The sequence below is a fragment of the Phasianus colchicus genome, chromosome Z (assembly GCF_987193195.1).
Source record: "Phasianus colchicus chromosome Z, bPhaCol1.hap1.1, whole genome shotgun sequence".
Lineage (NCBI taxonomy): Eukaryota > Metazoa > Chordata > Aves > Galliformes > Phasianidae > Phasianus > Phasianus colchicus.
The window spans coordinates 62161691-62179887 of record NC_143476.1 but is presented as its reverse complement, the minus strand read 5'-3'; the positions used below and the strand labels follow the sequence as shown (position 1 = coordinate 62179887).

The 18197-nt window shown below is 40.8% G+C and overlaps 2 pseudogenes; both read left to right on the top strand.

Annotated features, from left to right (window-relative positions):
* Positions 1–9578: 9578 nt before the first annotated feature.
* On the top strand, positions 9579–11302 carry LOC149913033 (uncharacterized; annotated as a pseudogene).
* A 3017-nt stretch (positions 11303–14319) lies between these two features.
* On the top strand, positions 14320–15873 carry LOC149913032 (uncharacterized; annotated as a pseudogene).
* Positions 15874–18197: the final 2324 nt, after the last annotated feature.

Sequence of the window (18197 nt, the reverse complement as noted above, 5' to 3'; positions counted from 1 at the left end):
TACAGACTTTAATAGCTTTTGATTGCTGATGCACACACTTTGTTCATTGTAAGTTAAACAAAGGAGACAGATTTCTACCTGAAGAAGCATGTCTGTCAAATGTGTGGTTAGCATGGTGTTTTGCATAAAGTTGTGTTATGGATGGCTAACACACTGACTAATGGATTTTAAGGACGAATATGCAGTTTTGAAGGATAAGTACTCTTTCTAATTTAGCAACCAAAAAAAACTGGTTTTTTTTTTTTTTTTTTTTTTTTTTTTCCTCCTGCAAATATATGCACATTTATTTACGGCCGATATATCAATATATGACAACAGCTGCAGAAAGTAATCTAGCATTAAATTAAATACATTTCATAACCTGCTCACTTTAAATGTGTTATCTTATAATATATTATGTATGCAATATTACACAGCGGCACTACCCAAATGACAATCATAAGGGGCCTGTGCAAAAATCAAAAAGTCTGTTTGATGAATTAAAATAACTTTAGATTTTTTATAAAAATTAATTATTTGAAAATACTAGAGTCTTGAGTAATTGTTTCAGCACTTCTTTTTTTTAATTTATTTTAAAGGGTAAGAAAAAAAATTCTTGATTGTCTATCAGAAAAATAACAAAGAATACTTATGGTATTTTTAATATATGTTATATGGCAAAAAAATTAAAAACCCATTTCTTGCAAGTCTTAAAGTTCTACAACATACACAATCTATACTCAATGTTGAAAAAAATTATTGCCTAATCTAAACTTCATATGCAATGCCATTACTGCTTCTCCAAGTCACCACGTGCAACTTATTCTTTTTGGAATAGAAAAGCAAATGGTGGTGGTTTGGACAAAGAGGTTGAAGATTCTTCACACCAGTATTTTGTTACATTTTGTTGCCATGTAACAGAATACAGCTGAGGTGTGACAAAATGGTGTCTGACGTGGAAGCAAAAGTATGTAATTTAATTCCTCCATACAGAAAAAAAAATGCAACCACTGACATTTCTTGACACTGAATGTTTCTGTAGACCAAACTGTGGATGTGAGCAGAGTGAGGAAGTAGGTGACCCTTTTCAGCAGTGGCAACAGCAATAATGGGCCACTTCTGCTGGTACAGATTTTTGCAAACATGGAATTCGGTCTCTTGTTTATTGCTGATGAAAATGCATAGCTAATAGTGGTGCCTATGTCGAAGAATAGTGTTTTGTAGCAGAGAACTCATTTTATCAACTATATTCTTAGTATCTATTTTGGTTTTCACTGAAATAAATAGGATGCATTATTTTCAGAGCAACCTACATAGATAATGCACAGGTTACAGAACTTCCCAGTTCTATTTCATTCAGGGCTTTTCTGTTTCATTCCAGATACAGCAGTTTAAAAATCAGTGAACAATTTTAAAGTTGCAGTTCTTACACAGTAAATCTCCAGTCCCCTGAGAAGCTATGGCATTCAAATAAAACATCTAGCTGCAAGCTACGATGGGTACAGATTTCTTAGTAATAAAGATACCAAATAATGTTCAGTGATGAAGAAAATAAAACTTTTGTTAATCTTTAGAGTGTTTTTCCTTTCATTTTGGAAAGGAGAAGGTTCCTCATTTGATCATTAAGGTTTGTAATTAAGTTACTGTATTCAAACACCAGTTTTTAGCTGAAAGTTTGACTTGTTTAAGAAGACTGAAGGATAATCTGGTTATGAAAAATAATATAAACTGAGTTTCCTACAAAATTCCATATGTTGCTCAAACTATGTTTGAATCTATGATTCCAAAAACAGTTATTATTTAAAACATAATCTGTAGGATCTACTAAGTAATTTCTGGGATATATATTTCATTCTTGAAAAAATGTAAAGAATATTCATATGCAATTTTGTACTTTTCACACTTCAAATTGTATTTTGATTTAACAATGTGCTACCATCAGCTGTCACTTTTATGAAAGACCTTGATTTCTATTTTTTTAATTAAAAAGTTGAATATTTACAGCAGGTAAATATGCTGAGAATGTATACTCCATTACAATTTGATAGACTTTCAGGATTTTATATGCAGAAATAATCACAGTCGAAATCAAAGAAACAACATTTGACTAATATCACAAATCAAACAAAAAAGGAATCGATCTCAAGCAGTAATATATATATATATATGTTATTTTTAAAGGATCATTTCTTTCCCATACACCTTAAAACTTATTTGGAAATTCAGGAATATATTTGTTTTGTGTTTCTTCAATACATTAATGTAACAAATAATATCTGAATGGGAAAATGTCAAAAATCCCATTAAAATGATAAATTGCAGATATGGTCATATCTTTTAATTAAATCTCATTGAAAAAGCAGATCAGAACTTAGTTAACTTTGAGGTAACAGAGTGTAAGTTCCATTTATTAAGCAGAAGATCAAAGAAAGAATGGAACTGCAATGGCCAGTAAGTTATTTAAAAGCTGTTCTAATTAAGGAATGTTAGCTAATATTGAATTAAAATGTGTTAGAGGCAGCAGCCCTCTGATAATAAAGCTGAGAGATATAGTTAGCATGTCCCTTATAAATAGTATCTTCATTGACTGAATTGATGCAGTTCTGAACACAGAGACTTGAGGGGAAAAAGATAAAATAAAAATAAAAATAATAATAATAAAAAACCCTTAATTTTAAATTTATGCAAAGGGAAAAAAAAAAAAAAAAAAGATTATATTTAAAGAAGAAAATTTAGAAAGAATAATGGGAAAAAAAAAAGGAAGGGAAGGGAAGGGAAGGGAAGGGAAGGGAAGGGAAGGGAAGGGAAGGGAAGGGAAGGGAAGGGAAGGGAAGGGAAGGGAAGGGAAGGGAAGGGAAGGGAAGGGAAGGGAAGGGAAGGGAAGGGAAGGGAAGGGAAGGGAAGGGAAGGGAAGGGAAGGGAAGGGAAGGGAAGGGAAGGGAAGGGAAGGGAAGGGAAGGGAAAAATGTTCTTCAGTCCTTCAATATCCCATTTTATTTTTTACATCACTTTGTTTTATAAAACAATGTCAATCTTCCTAAAACTTGTGGAGGACATTGAGGGTGAAAATTTCTACCTTTGAAAGTATTGCATCTCTAATAACTCTTATATGAACTGTACGGTGATTGACACAAAAATTGTTTACTTTCATTTTTATCCCAAGTGGTTTATTTCCCAGAACCTATGTAAATTCTTCTTTAGCTCTTATCTTTTCTATTTCAGTGTTGACCACTAAAATGTAACTGATCTTCTGTTTCAAAATTCCTGCTGTTTCATGAGCTTTGTTACGATTCAACATAATCTATTTCCTACTGATGTTGGAAAACATAATAAGGTCACAGCAGGGAAGTTTTAGCTTCATTAAAGCACATTATTATATAAAATAAAATGATCTAGGGTAAATTGGTTTTGTCCTTGTGGTACAGTTTGCATATATTCACATTAATCTGAGCATATAAAACAGCAATTGCTAGCCTTATCATATTACAAATGAGCCTCCTTATCTTTTATTTCACCATAGGAACCTCTAGTGGCAGATGGAGATGTCAATACTTCATATTGCAGGTGATATTTACCTTTGTTGTATCAAAAGATATTAAACCTCACTGCAAGAGCTGGGGAAAAAAAAAAAAAAAAAAAAAAAAAAAAAAAAAAAAAAAAGCATAGATAATAATAATAACATTTATTTCTTTTTTCAAATTATCTTGAAATCTTTGTTTTTGTCCAGCAAATAAAGATTTCAGAATTATGTAAAAGAAAAAAAGAAAAAAAGAAAAAAAAAAGCAAGAAAGGAAATGAATTGAAACTTTGACTTCAGATTTTAATTTATCACACAAACCTATAGTAGAGAGACTGTGCATAAAGATTTAAAATAGGTTAACTGATATTAAAATGTGACAGAGCAAATTACAAGTTCCAAGCAGTAAGGCTTACCAATTTATTACTACATTCAAGGTTCTCCCTTCTCTTTCACTTTGCCTTCAGCTGCTGGCAAAGGATAGGCTTTTGCAGTTCAATTTTTCAGTTTATTTTTGACTGCTTTTAATTAAATTTGATGGTCTGCTTCTGCACCAGTGAAGTTATTGGAGTTGCAAAGCACTTTGCTGTTCTAATAATGACTCCCTTGATGTCTGTTTGTTATTAACTGCTTTTCAAAACTGCTTCTTTCAACTCTCATTTTATAAATATTTAAATAACTGTGAATTTCTATAACGCAAATATCTGTGCATTAGTGATAGGAATTCTATTGCTTATTTAATAGGTTTTACATAGTAATATGATTTTTAAATAAAGTTACACATTATAATGTTAATTGGGAAAGTGTTGTCCCTAAATCATGTTACTTGTAAGTGTCAGCACAAATTGTAGTAATATTTCAAAGCAGCAGTAATCAATGAATTAGCCACTATCTACAAACTATTGCTTATGGGGATATATTTTTCATGCATGTTAATTATTCAGAGAAACAGACAGATAAGAAAATAATATAAATGAAAAAGTTCACTTCTGATCTTTTCATTACAGTGCCAAAGTGATTTTATACATCTTCAATGTCTTCTGAAACAAATTTCCATTTTAAAAACATTTACCTGGACAAAGAATGGCAGGGAAAGGAGGGGAAGGGAAAGTTTAATTACCAGCAATTTCACTAATGTGAGAAGAGAGACTACTGATGAAGGTTGTAAAAAGCCTAAAATTGTTCAAGAGATAGGACTGAAATTCTTAAAAATGTAAAACATTAGCTGAACATGTGGTTCTGGAAACCTAGCTTTATTTTTTGAACATTTTGCTTTGGAATACTTTAATTTGAAATTACAAACTGTCTACTTCCTTGGTAAAACACATATCTTCCAGAGTTGTTGGTTTTTGTGTTTTCTTGTTTTCCATTACATAGAACTGCAAAATTTAAAGTCACAACAACAATGGAAGGAAGGGTTTGATTATATGTTATGCTACAGTTTATCCCACTCACAGTGAATTTACCTGTAGTCAAATGACTCCTTTGTCACTCTGACTCAACATACCTTCTTAAAAGACCCCAGTTACTGGGACAAAAGACTCTTATCAAAGACAATCACAATGTTAATGCAATGCATCAGGTGTTGGAAAGACTTAAGAAGGATGGAGAACACCAGTGGTGGGAAACCCTGTTTGGATGATCTCCAAAAGCAAACAGTATACTGAACCTAATCATAGAATCATAGAATCGTAAAATAGCTCAGGTTGGAAAAGACCTTATAGATCATCGAGTCCAACTGCAACCTAACCATACTATCCTAAATCTCACAAGCCACCACTAAGTCATGTCCCTGAGCAGCACATCCAGATGGTTTTTAAACACAATCAGGGATTGTGACTTAACTGCCTTCCTGGGGAGCCTATTCTAGTGCTTAAACACCTTTTCTATAAATAAGTTTTTCCTGATATCCAACTTAAACCTCCCCTGGTGCAACATGAAGCCATTTCTCCTCGTCCTGTCATCTGTCACCAGTGAGAAGAGACCAACCCCACACTCACTACAATCACCTCCTCTTCCCCAGACTAAACAGCCCCTGTGCTGGATTCATGGATTATGCAGGGCCTATTCTGTTCCCCATTCCTATCTACCAGCACAAGGGGCTGTGTGCCCAGGGAGCAATCAGTCTTACTATTGAAGACTGAGGTAATGAAGGCATTAAGTACCTCAGCCTTGTCCTGATTTTTGGTCACTGTGTTGACCCTCGTGTCCAAAAAGGGATGGAGGTTCCCCTTTGCCCTTCTCTTACTGTTGATGTATTTATAGAAATATTTATTGTTGTCAGTTATAGCTGAGCTTTGGCCTTTCTAATTTTGTCCCTGCACAGCTTCACTACATACTTGTAATCCTCATGAGTTTCTTGACTCCTCTTCCAAGGCCCATAAACTTTCCTTCTGTTCCTGAGTTCCAGCCAAAAGTCTCTATTCAGCCAAAAGTTTCCTTCCCTGTGGGCTCATCTTCTGTGACTCAGGGATGGCCAGTTCCTGCATCTTTAAAATAACTTCCTTAAAGTATTCCCAGCCTTTCTGTGCTCCATGGAAAGAGTTAAGAAGGATGCCCTCCAGAACTACCTTCCAGGAGACTCTCTCAATCGTGGTCTGAAAGAGACCAAAATCTGCCATCTGAAGGTCCAAGGTAGTAGTCCATGTTGCACCCTATCATAGTTCTACTGGCTATAGTTACAATTGTTCTATTAGATACAATCACAGAATCACAGGGATTGGAAGGAATCTCTGGAAATCACCTAGTCCAACTCACCTAGTAAAGCAGATTCTCTAGAGCAGTTTACGCAGGAAAGTGACCACGCAGATTTTTAGCATCTCCAGAGGAGACTCCAAAACCTCTTGGCAACTTGTTCCAATATTCTGTCATAGAATCATGGAATCACCAAGAATGAAATAGACCTCCAAGACCAATGCACTCCAACCATCCACCTATCACCAATATTTACCATTAAACCACGTCCCTCAGTAAAACATCAAAATATTTCTTGATCACTTCCAGGAACTGAGAAGTCAGTTCCATTCCATTCCAGTTTCTTACCACTCCTTTGGAAAAGAAATATTTTCTAATGTCCAACATTAATCTTCCCTGGTGCAATATTGAGGCCATTCACTTTAGCTAGTTACATGATTGAAGAGGCTGACCTCCACTTTGCCATAATCTCCCTTCAGGTAGTTGTAGAGAGCAATAACATCTCCCACGAGCCTCCTCTCCTCCAGACTGAACAATCCCAGTTCCCTCAATTATTTCTCATAAGATTTGCACTCCAGACCCCTCACCAGTTTTGTTGCCCTTTTCTGAACATGTTCCAGGGCCTCAGTGTCTTTCTTGTAGTGAGGGACCCAAAACTGAACACAGTACTCGAGGTGTGGCCTCACCAGAGCTGAGTACAGAGGGATAATCAATTCCTTGCTCCTGCTGGCAATACTATTTTTGACAAAAGCCAGCATGCCATTGGCCTTCTTGACCTGGTCATGCTGCTGGTTCATATTCAGCCAAATGTCAACAAACATCCCCAGGTTCATTTCTTCTACACAGAGTTCCAGCGACTCTGCCTCAGGCTTGTAGCATTGTCTGTAGTTGTTGTGGCCTAAGTGCAGGTCCCAGCACTGGATATTGTTAAACTTCATCCCATTGGTCTCAGGCCAGCTTTTCTGCTTATTCAGATCATTCTGCAGGACATTCCTACTTGCAGGCAGATTGACTCTTCCTGCCAACTTGTCATTACAAAGTAAAGTTTTTCCTCATGTTCTGATGGAACATCCTGTGTTCCAGTTTGTTCCCATTGGTCCTTGTAATTTTGCTGGGCACACCAAAATGGGTCTGGCCCCATCCATTTGACTCTTGCACTTCACATATTTGTAAGTGTTAATAAATTCCCCTCTCAGTTTTTTCCAAGCTCAACAATCTCAGGATTCTTAGCCTTTTCTCATAAAGGAGCTGCTAATCTCCGTAATAATCTTTATTGTCCTCCACTGGACTGTCTCCAGAATATTCCTGTCTTTCTTGAACTGAGTAGCCCAGAAGTGGACACAGTATTCCATATGTGGTTTTACTGGGGCAGAATAGAGTAGGAGGATCACCTCCCTTAACCTGCTGACTGTGTTTTTAATGCATCCCATGATAAAAATGGCATTCGTGGACACAGAAACACACTGCTGACTCATGGTCAACCTGGTCAACCTTGTCTACTTGATCATTTAGAATTTTCTCTGCAGAGATCCCTTTCAATAGGTTGTTCTCTAACCTGTACTGATGCATGTGGTTATTTCTCCTCCCATACAAATTTTTAAACTTGTCATTGTTGAATCTCTTTAGGTTATTCTCCATCCATCTCTCCTGCCTGTACAAGTCTCTGTGAATGGCAGCACAACCTTTGATGTGTCAGCCACTCCTCCCACCTTTGTATCATCAGCAAAATTCCTCCAGGTCACTGACAAAGATTGTTGATTTTTATATTATATATCAGTTTGGAAACTTATCAAATTACGTTCCAAAAGTTCTTCATGTTTAAGTCTCCTCACATAAATAACAATGCTTAATCTATTATTAGCATCAATTATTAGAGGTTAATCAAACATAAAATTATTTTTGAACTGTAATTGGAATATGTCATTATTTGTTTATCAGCATAGAGCTAAGAGGCAACTAGTTCTCCATGCTGCAGATGACAGAAATTGACTTTAGTCACAAGGTGGATTCTGATCACACAGATTCCCTCCACCCTTTTATTAGGCCTTTTGGTTCTTGTTGTAATTCTTCTCCTTGCATGAAAAGTGTGATACATGAAGACGCTCTTTCTTCTGCCTAGTCCCTGCTTGCTTGTAAATTATAAAAAACATCAGAACACAACATTAAGGCACCCTTGTATTGTATCTGACTCCTGATTCTCCTTCCAATGCTGGGAAGAATGGTCTTCTGACAGCCAGTATGTCTGCATCCAAGTTAAGGTGCAAGGAGGATAGTACAGAATTTGCAAATCTAGCAAGTTCTGCTGTTTGCACAATTGGTGGAAAGTTCAAGAATATTTCACCATCCAAGACAGACGGTATGGAAAAATAGGTGACAAAAGACAGTTACTTCAGATCTTACAAATAGTGATTCCTTCGAGCTCTTCTGAATCATAGTGAGATGTGACCAGCATCATCCCTGGATTCAGATACCTCATACGTAGTACCAAAACCTTCAGGCTGAAGAAATCCAACTTGAGTAAGCTTCAACTGTCAGCCATTTAGGAATGCCAGTGTATTGTTTTTTTCTCTAAAGCATAAGAAAATACTAAGTTATGTTATAAGCTAATATGTTAGCTTATTCTTCTTCCACTCATCTGCCTATTTCTATACATGTTTTAATGATACACATTTGCTTCACAAGTGTGACTGTTGAGATATTTCACTGAATCCACGTATTTGTTTATCTGTGTTTGTATATGTGGATATGTATCTGTACAATGATTTAAGATGTTCTGTTAGTAAGTTAATGTGAATCTTGTCATCCAGAAATTTGTAAACAAGTTTAATTATCACATATTTCACTAAATCACCTTATAAATCTCCAAACTGGTTAATGTCTAAGCGTTGTTAAAATTCAGTCTTTTGATCTACTTCATGTTCTCTATAAATCTTAAATTGCTACTAAGCATAAACAAGTGAAATGTTTGACATTTCATGTAATGACATAATCCCAACAAAAGAGTTAAGATGCTGATTATTATCTTTATCCCCTCACCTCAGACCAACATCACCAGTCTTAAAACCTTAATAAATGCCATTTCCTTCTCCATCATATTGGTGTCAGTGTTGCTATGGCCGTAGCGAATGCAGATCACTAGTCCTCTGGCAGTGCAGCCTCAGACACGGTGGTTGCTGGAGCACAATTGGTGCCCCGTGTGAGGCAGATTGGACCGTCACCCCTGTCAGCGCTGGCGCCGGGGCCTATAGTTGGCAAAAGGCAGTGTGGTAGTGTCACTGCGCTGAGGTCTGGGCTATCATCTAGCGAGAACCAGCGTGGTACGGGCGCTGTGCCACGATTCGTAGTCGGCGGAATGGCAAGGTAGTGGTACCACGCTGAGGTCCGAATCATGTAATGGGTAATTAAGGTAATACTCCAGCTGTGCAAGGATTGCCGTGGCAAGAACGTTCCTTCAAAGAAGGAGGTCTCTGCAGTTATTTCCCCATTAGAGGGGAAGGGAAGGTTAAGGCCCCCCAAGAGATTCTCGACCACCAGAGATGGGACGATCTCACCTCCGTGCTCACGCAACATATTATGAGAGCTCAGAAGGGTGGGTCTGAGATAAAAACTTGGGGTCTGATATTAGGGGCATTGAAAGCAGCCAGAGAGAAAGGAAAGGTACCAGTGGAGGCTTGGCTGCTTTTGGGTTTAGGTGACGGGGGTGGGACACCGGACCTGGGGGGTTACGGTGGGGGATCAGGAGTGGTTGTTTTTTGCAGGGACTGAGGGGAGACGGAGCCACCAACGACTGTTGGCAAGATGGCACTGGATGAGCCAACCGCAGCCAGTCCAAAAGAAGACAGACAACAAGACAGAGGATGTTTGCTGACTCACCCCCCGCCGCCATATCTGGACCGGTCGGGTGGAACGTTGTATCCTTTATCTGAATTGCGTCAGTGCACTCTGGCTCAAGGGAGCGGAGGAGGGTGTGAGCCACATGGGCTGGATCAGCTTACTGCCGGCACAGGGAGGGGGCAGACAAAAGGCCTGCGCAATGTCGACAGGGACGGGGCCTGGTATCACCCAAGGGCGATAGCTCAGGCAACAGCTCAGCGGATGAAGAGGAAGTTAGTCCTGAGAGAAAAGGGAAGGGCTCCATGACGGACTGGAATTGAATAAGATCTGAGGCACTGGGCAAGGGTATAGTCGCAGAAGTATTCCCAGTGACTGTGGGTGATCATGGCCCTGAATGGGTGCTGCTTGACCCCAAAGGTGTTACACGCCTGATGGAACTTATGGATAAAAAAGGCCTAAAATCGACCCTGACGGTAAATGCGCAACAGGCTTTGACTGCACCGGGACCTCTCCACCCCCACGACATCACAAACCTAATGCGTACGGTGCTTAAGCCAGTCCAATATACATTGTGGACAACAGACTGGATGACGGAATTGCGGGGATACGCTGGGGCGGCAGAGGTCAACCCAAACCACCCCCTGAATGGGACCAGCATCCCGTGACTCTTGGGAAAGGCTGAGGGAATGGCCTCACCACAGGGCCAATTAGTAAAACTAAGGCCAGGGGAGCTCATGGCAGCCACTGACGCAATGATGGAGGCGTTAAAAAAAGTCGTCCGTAAGGCCAAACCACCTGTTCCGTGGACAAATATTACCCAAAGCCTGAATGAATCCTTTCAAAACTTTGCAGACAGGCTTTTAGACACTGTAGCAGGGTCTGATCTCCCAAGATCTGCCCAAGGGCTGTTGATCATTGATTGTCTGTGACAGAAATTGCATGATAATGTTAAGGCATTGTTGCGGGCTGCCCTGGGAACGCTCAATACCCTGGGATAAATTATCCAGTACATCTTAGATAAACTCAAGGTGGTGCCTTTAAGTAATGAAGGGTTAGCTGCAGCGATAGTTGCAGCTGTCGGCCTGCGACAACAAAGATATCTGCAGCATCAAGGACAGTGTTTTCAATGCTGCCAACATGGCCACATTCGAACACAATGTCCCTCTGGGGAGGGCCAGTCAGAGTCTCCTGACCATAGGAAGGGGTTGCCAAGGGTTGTTTGTCGAGAATGCGGTGGATGTGGGCATATGGCACACCAGTGCCCGAGCGCCCGGGTGATGGAGAAGGAGTCTTACCACCAGGCAAAGGAGAATGGAAGAGTCCCACGGGGCCAGGGCCCCTCCCTGCCTCTTCCTATAGGCCAGTGCAGTTAACTCATGCGCCTTCGACCCCTCAATCTCACAGCAATGCCCCACACCCACTGTGGCATTAATGCTGGAATGCGGAGATGGCCCTCTTATCCAAGTATTTATCTCTTATGCCGGGGAATTTGATCATGGATATGTTGGTCCGTGGTCGGTCCAGGTCACAGTTCTTGTTGATTCAGGGGCGGATGTTACAGTTATATCTGACAAGGATTGGCCTGTGGGGTGGCTGTTATGGTCCACCCAAGTTATAAAAGGGATAGGAGGGACTCTTCCTACTGGAAGTTCAAAAGGGGAAGTTGAGATCATAGCAATTAATCACGACGGCTCCCTAGAGTGGCCTGCCTTGCTTGTCCCATTGGTAGCCAAAATACCGGGTACACTTTTGAGAAGAGACTTTTTGAGGAGTTTGCGTGCATGCATTACAAATTTATCCTAAGGGCCACTGTCCACCAGTTATCAACTTCTTATGCTATTTCGCTTTGCTGGAAACAAGGCGCTCGTCCTGTCTGGGGGTATCAGTGGCTGATTTTTGGTGATAAACTTACTGCACTTAAGCAGTTGATCGCTCATGAGCTTCAATTGGGGCACATTGAACAGTCGCTTAGTCAATAGAACACCCCAATCTTTGTAATCAGAAAACAATCAGGTGCCTTTTGCTTGCTTCATGATCTGCGTGCCATAAATGCTCAGCTTGTGCCCTTTGGTTCACTGCAACAGGGAGGACCTGTTCTGTCAGCTTTTCCAAAAAATGGTCATTAGTGGTCATCGACCTTAAAGATTGCTTTTTCTCCATTCCCCTTGTGGAACAAGACCGGGAAGCATTTGCTTTTACGGTTCCCATGACTAACAATGAAGGGTCCACTGAAAGGTATCAGTGGTGCGTTCTTCCGCAGGGTATGATGTGTTCCCCTACTATATGCCAGCTTGTAGTGAGTCGCGTCCTTGAACTAGTCCGGAAAGACTTCCCCCAGTGTGCTATAGCGCATTACATTGATGACCTGTTACTTGCGGTGCCCACTTATTTACAGTTACAGGCACTCGCAACTCAGGTAGCGGACACTTTGACTACTGCTGGGTTTACCATCTTGGAGCAGAAGGTCCAAAGGGGACCGGGGATTGAGTACCTGGGATATAAATTCGGGCTTGATACGGTTAGACTGTTTGGGCTTGACATACGGCCCCACATTATGACCTTGTGGGATGTGCAGAAATTGGTTGGCGCCATACAATGGGTTTGGGGGGCCTTGTGGATTCTCCCATGCTTTATGAAGCCCTTTTATGACCAATTAAAGGGGACAAATCTGAGGGAACCCCGGGAACTCAACCATGAGATGGCGGCGGCGTGGCAAGAAATTCTTCAGTGCTGTATGAACAAGTCGCTAGCGAGATGGAACACAGACTTGGCACTCGAAGTGGCAGTGATACGATGTGAAGCTGGTGCAGCTGTGGGGCTAGGTCATACCCTCAATTCTAAGCCACGGCCGCTATGGTAGTTGTTGTCAGTGGAGCCCACGTGGGTCTTCACTTCCTGGCTTGAGATTCTAGCCATGTTACTCTAAAAAGCCCGGTTGTTCTCAGCATGAGCGTTGGCCACGGAGCCGGATGTTGTCTATCTGCAAACTTCTTTCTGTGAGGTGGAACCACTCCCTGAGGTTGTTTTGTTAGCATTACAGGACTTTGGTGGAAAGATCAGATACTCAGATTCGTTGCCTATCTTTGAGTTAGCGAGACCCCTTAATATGACTCTCCAGATTTGCATCTACACCACCCTGCTTGAGGGACCCACTTTATTCACGGATGCATCCTCGGCCACGAGCCAAGGAGCTGTGGTATGGCAGCTTCTGGGTAATAGACTGCTATCTTTTCTGATAAAACAGTCAGTGTACAAATTCTTGAGGTTGTGGCAGTTGCAAGGGCTATAACTATGTGGCCGGACATCCCATGCAATGTGGTCACTGATTCTGCTTTCGCGGCTAAGTTGCTCGCTCGTATGGGTCACAGTGGGTCCCCGAGCTCCGAGGTGGCAGGTATCTTAGAGGAGGCCTTGGCTCAATGATCGGCCCCCGTTGCGATGCTACATGTGCACAGTCACTCAGAGGTACCAGGCTTCTTTACAGCAGGAAATGCTGTGGCGGCGGGCACATTCATTTTTACAGTATGGGAGGCCTGTGATCTCCATGCCTCCCTACATAGAGGCGCCCGTGCACTAGCCACGGTCTGTTCGATTCCTCCGCCTGCAGCATGCGACGTTGTCTAAGTGTGCCCGTTTTGTAACTCAGCACCCATTATAGGAGCTGGGGTCAACCCTCGTGGCCTTGGGCCTCTAGAGATCTGGCAGACAGACTTCACTCAGGAGCCACGCTTGTCCCCTCACCCTTGGCTTGCTTTATTGTTGACACCTCCTCTACGGTCATCATCACCACGCAACATGCAAGAGCCAATTCTACCTCAGTGCCGTATCATTGGGCTGTTGCAATCGCCATTATGGGCCTACCAGTACAGATTAAAATGGACAACGGTTCATGTTTCATCTCGCAGTCCACCTAACAGTGACTGGCCGGATGGGAAATCTGCCATTCCATGGGGATGCCTGGTAATTCCCAGGGACAAGCAATCGTGGAACAAGCAAACCGCCTTCTTCTTCTTCACGCCCTTGGGGAGGGGGAAGGCCACCAAGACCACGAGATGATTTTGGTTTGGGGAAGGGGGTATGCAGCAGTTAAACATAATGAATCCGGGAAAATATTGTGGGTCCCATCGCAAAAAATAAAACCAGATGTGAGCAAGACACATAATGATGGCATTCACAAAACTTGAGTCAAGGTATGAGTTTTTCTGCAGAAATTCTTCACAGGCAAACTGAAGCCAACGCCAGGACGACCGGGAGGTGGACAACGGGACCAGGAACCACTCATAAAGAGGAACCTCATGCCTGCATTGCTGACACTTTCAATGTTACTGATGTTTATGGTAAAAAGGGGGGAGGGAGTGCACCTCCTGCAACAGCCACATAATGTTTGGGTCACATGGGCGAACCTTACGGGACAAACAGATTTTTGTCTTAGCCTCCAGTCCTCTACCTCTCCCTTTCATACCTGTTTGATGGGTCTGCCAAATTACCAATTAGAGGAGTTTAAAGGTTACACGGTGAATCACACTGCGTGTAGAAACTATATGGATGTGGCTGCTCAAACGGCGTGTCTGATTCAATCATTAAACCATACCCTTCCATGGAATCCTCAAGAATTGGACATTTTAGGGTCCCAGATGATCAAAAATGGGTCGAAAGGCGGTACACGTACATGTGTCATCTTTGGCTCCATATGCCGCAAAGAGGGTAATATAACTGCCTGTTACAATTTGGATGGGAACTTTAATGGGACCAGTGGGATGGAAGCAGAGTTATGAGATTTTATAACAAGGTGGGACTTACCTCATCCCTATGTCAACTACCTGGACAGTAGTAAGCCTGATTAATATGGAGAGTTTTTCAATAAGCGACCCATACTGCGGGTTCACATGAAATATGATTTGTTATTTCAAAGCAAATTGGTCTGATTGGTGCCAAGGGTCAAAGGACGGGGAATGGTCAGCAGGATACCCTAATGGGACCATTTGTTTGGGTTGTGGTGGTAATTGCACAGCACAGTGGAACCACTACGCATATGGGTTTACCTTCAGAGCAGATAGCAGAGAGAAATTGTGGAATAATCGGACTGCTAAGGGCCTGCCTCCGGGAATACTCCTAATTTGTGGAGATAGAGCCTGGCAGGGTATCCCAAAGAACCCTCTCAGTGGCCCGTGTTACTTAGGGAAGCTAACAATGCTTGCTCCAAGTCATACTGGCTGGCTTAGTGTTTCTCATAGCTTACATCCTAATAGGCATTGCCGCAACATAAGTCTGGAACCTGAGTGTAATGATGAAGTTAAGTTGTGGAGCATCACAGCACACATCTTTACTTCATTCTTCACGCCTGGTGTTTCAGCGGCAGCAGCTTTAACCCAAATAGAAAGACCGGCATGCTGGTCTGCCAAACAAGCCAATATGACAACGCTTGTGCTAAATGCAATGCATGAAGATTTTAATAGTGTTCGCCATGTGCTGTTACAAAATAGAGCAGCTATTGACTTCTTGCTCTTGGCTCGAGGACATGGATGTGAGGACGTTGAAGGAATGTGCTGCTTTAACCTCAGCGATCATAGTGTGTCAATACATAAACAGCTACAATGGATGCAAGAACATACAAAGAAGATTAAAGAAGAGAGTGATCTCCTTGGAAATTGGCTGGACGGACTGTTTGGGGGGTAGGCTCATGTCTAAAACAATTACTTAAGGTTCTTGTGGTAGGGCTTATAATTTTTGTATGCGCTTTAATCTGCCTCCTATGCCTTATGGGATGTTTGCAAAATTTGTCTGCAACAAATGATGGAGAGGATTTTTTATCAAGAAATGGAATATCACAGTTGTGTGAGAGTCTGTGAAGGGCTGCAGGTTGTGATCGCGCTGTAATGGGTCAAGGCTTTACCAAGCATGGGGAGGGGGAGATGTTGTAGTAGGCTTTAACAGGGTATTGGGTTGTGGCACAATAGGACCTCCCCTGCTCTGTGAGTGACGTGTGACGCATGCTTGGGGGGCGTAGAAGAAGCGGGATGTGTATTTAGGGGGTTGTTGTGCCTTAATAAACGCCATTTGTTTCTCCATCATATTGGTGTCAGTGTTGCTATGGCCCTAGCGAATGCAGATTGCTAGCCCCATGGCGGTGCGGCCTCGGACACGGTGGTTGCCGGAGGTAACAGATCTTCTCCCTTTCCCTGTAATGCTTACATTTATTTCCTCTACATATAAGAAATTGATGGCTTTTCCTGCACCTCACTTTCACATTTGCACAACCAGAAAATAGTTCCAAATACACAGTACTTACGAAAGTGGAAGTTGTTGGCTTCTGCTGATATGTAGTAATACTGATATGTTAAAAAAAATAAATTATATTCAAATAACATTGCTATTTAGTCAGCTCTTAGATTGCTTAATTTATTAAGTAGATAGTATGTCTGGCACAGTTATATATAGTTACTATTAAGCACGAACAAGTTCTTTACTTAAAAATATACAAAGCTGCTTAAAGTTCTATCTTTGAAGCTATTCATGCATCAAACATCTTTAAGAATGTTGTTTATATAAACATGTTATTATTCAGAAGATTCCTAAAAATTTATGCAAAATGCTGTCAAACCTCTATTTTAATACATTAAAAGATGTTAGTATGAGAGATGCAGGCAGGAATTTCAAAATGTTTAAGCTTCAGGCCAATCGGTCTCACCTCAGTGCCTAGCAAGGTCATGGAACAGCTCCTCCAGAAAACCTTACTAAGGCACATGGAAAATAAAGTCGAGGTGACTGGAGGTAACCAACATAGCTTTACCAAGGGCAAGTCATTTCTGACAGACTTGGTGGCTTTTTATGATGGAGTTACAGCATCAGTGGATAAAGGAAGAACAACTTATGTCACCAACCTGGACATGTGCAAAGCAATTACACTGCCCCACATGACATCCTGGTTGCCAAATTGGAGAAAGAATAGATTTGGTGAATGGACGACTCACTGGATAAAGAATTGGATGGATGGTGGCACTTAAAGAGTTGCAGTCAATGGCTCAATGTCAAAGAGGGGACTGGTGATGAGTGGTATTTCTCAGGAACTGAAGTTAGGACCAATGCTGCTTAACATCTTTGCAGGCAACATGGATGGTGGGATCGAGTATGCCCTCAGCTTTCATACACTTCATTTTACCAGGATTTATTTGTAGTCAAGATTGCAAGTGTTAAGCTGTGTTGGTTAATGTAAAGGAAAAGAAATTTTATTCTAAAATAATATTCCACTTTCACTTTTACACATTTTGAAATTGTAAGACTTGTGAAATATCTAATTTAGTTTCAGTATTCTTCAGACAGCCCTCATTGTTATTATTTTTCCCTTTAAAAGTCCTTCATGACATTAGAGTGAAGTTTCTGAACTATCTGAAAAGTATGTGCTGAATGTACACCAGTCTGAAGAAGAATGACCTTGAAGGTATCTACTACTCACTGGTGACCATCTGATCATAGATCACAGCACAGTAAATTCAGCAGTTCAAGGCTATTTTCCCACATTATAACTGCTTATCTAGTCCATATATCACCAATATGGCAACAAAACTACTATTAAAGATTTTATCAAAGTGAGGTTGCTCAAATATAAACATTTTTAATGTGTTCATATTTTCCTCTGCAGGATAATTACATTGGATTCTTGTCACATTTATAATGATTGCATATATGATATAAAGCGAAGTAAGGTGTGTTGTAAGGTGTGTGTTGATACAAAGGTATTGGTGATAATTTTACCTTGCACATGAGTAAATGAATTATTTTAGTTTAGGATTAAGATCTCTTGAACTTTTTTAACTGACCTTATAATTGTGAAATATATAAAGCAATTTAAAATGTTTTAATTATTTTTAATAGGCAATAAAAATATAATTAAAAAAAAAAATCCTCCATGAAATGTTCTCAGTAGCAAACTTTTCCATATTTATTAACTTTCAGTTGCTTTCTGAAAATCTAAAGGCTGATGTTTTGTGCAAAGTAAACAGAAAACAAATTATTTCTTCCATTTAACTTTCTGTACAATCAGCTGTTCTCAGTCAGCTGTAAAAACAAAGCAAATAAAGATGCAATTGGAATATCTGTGTATATTAACAAGTCTATCAGTACCCAGGATTCCTAAGCAATAGTCTCAGTCACCCTCTTTAGGGTGAGCTGGGCT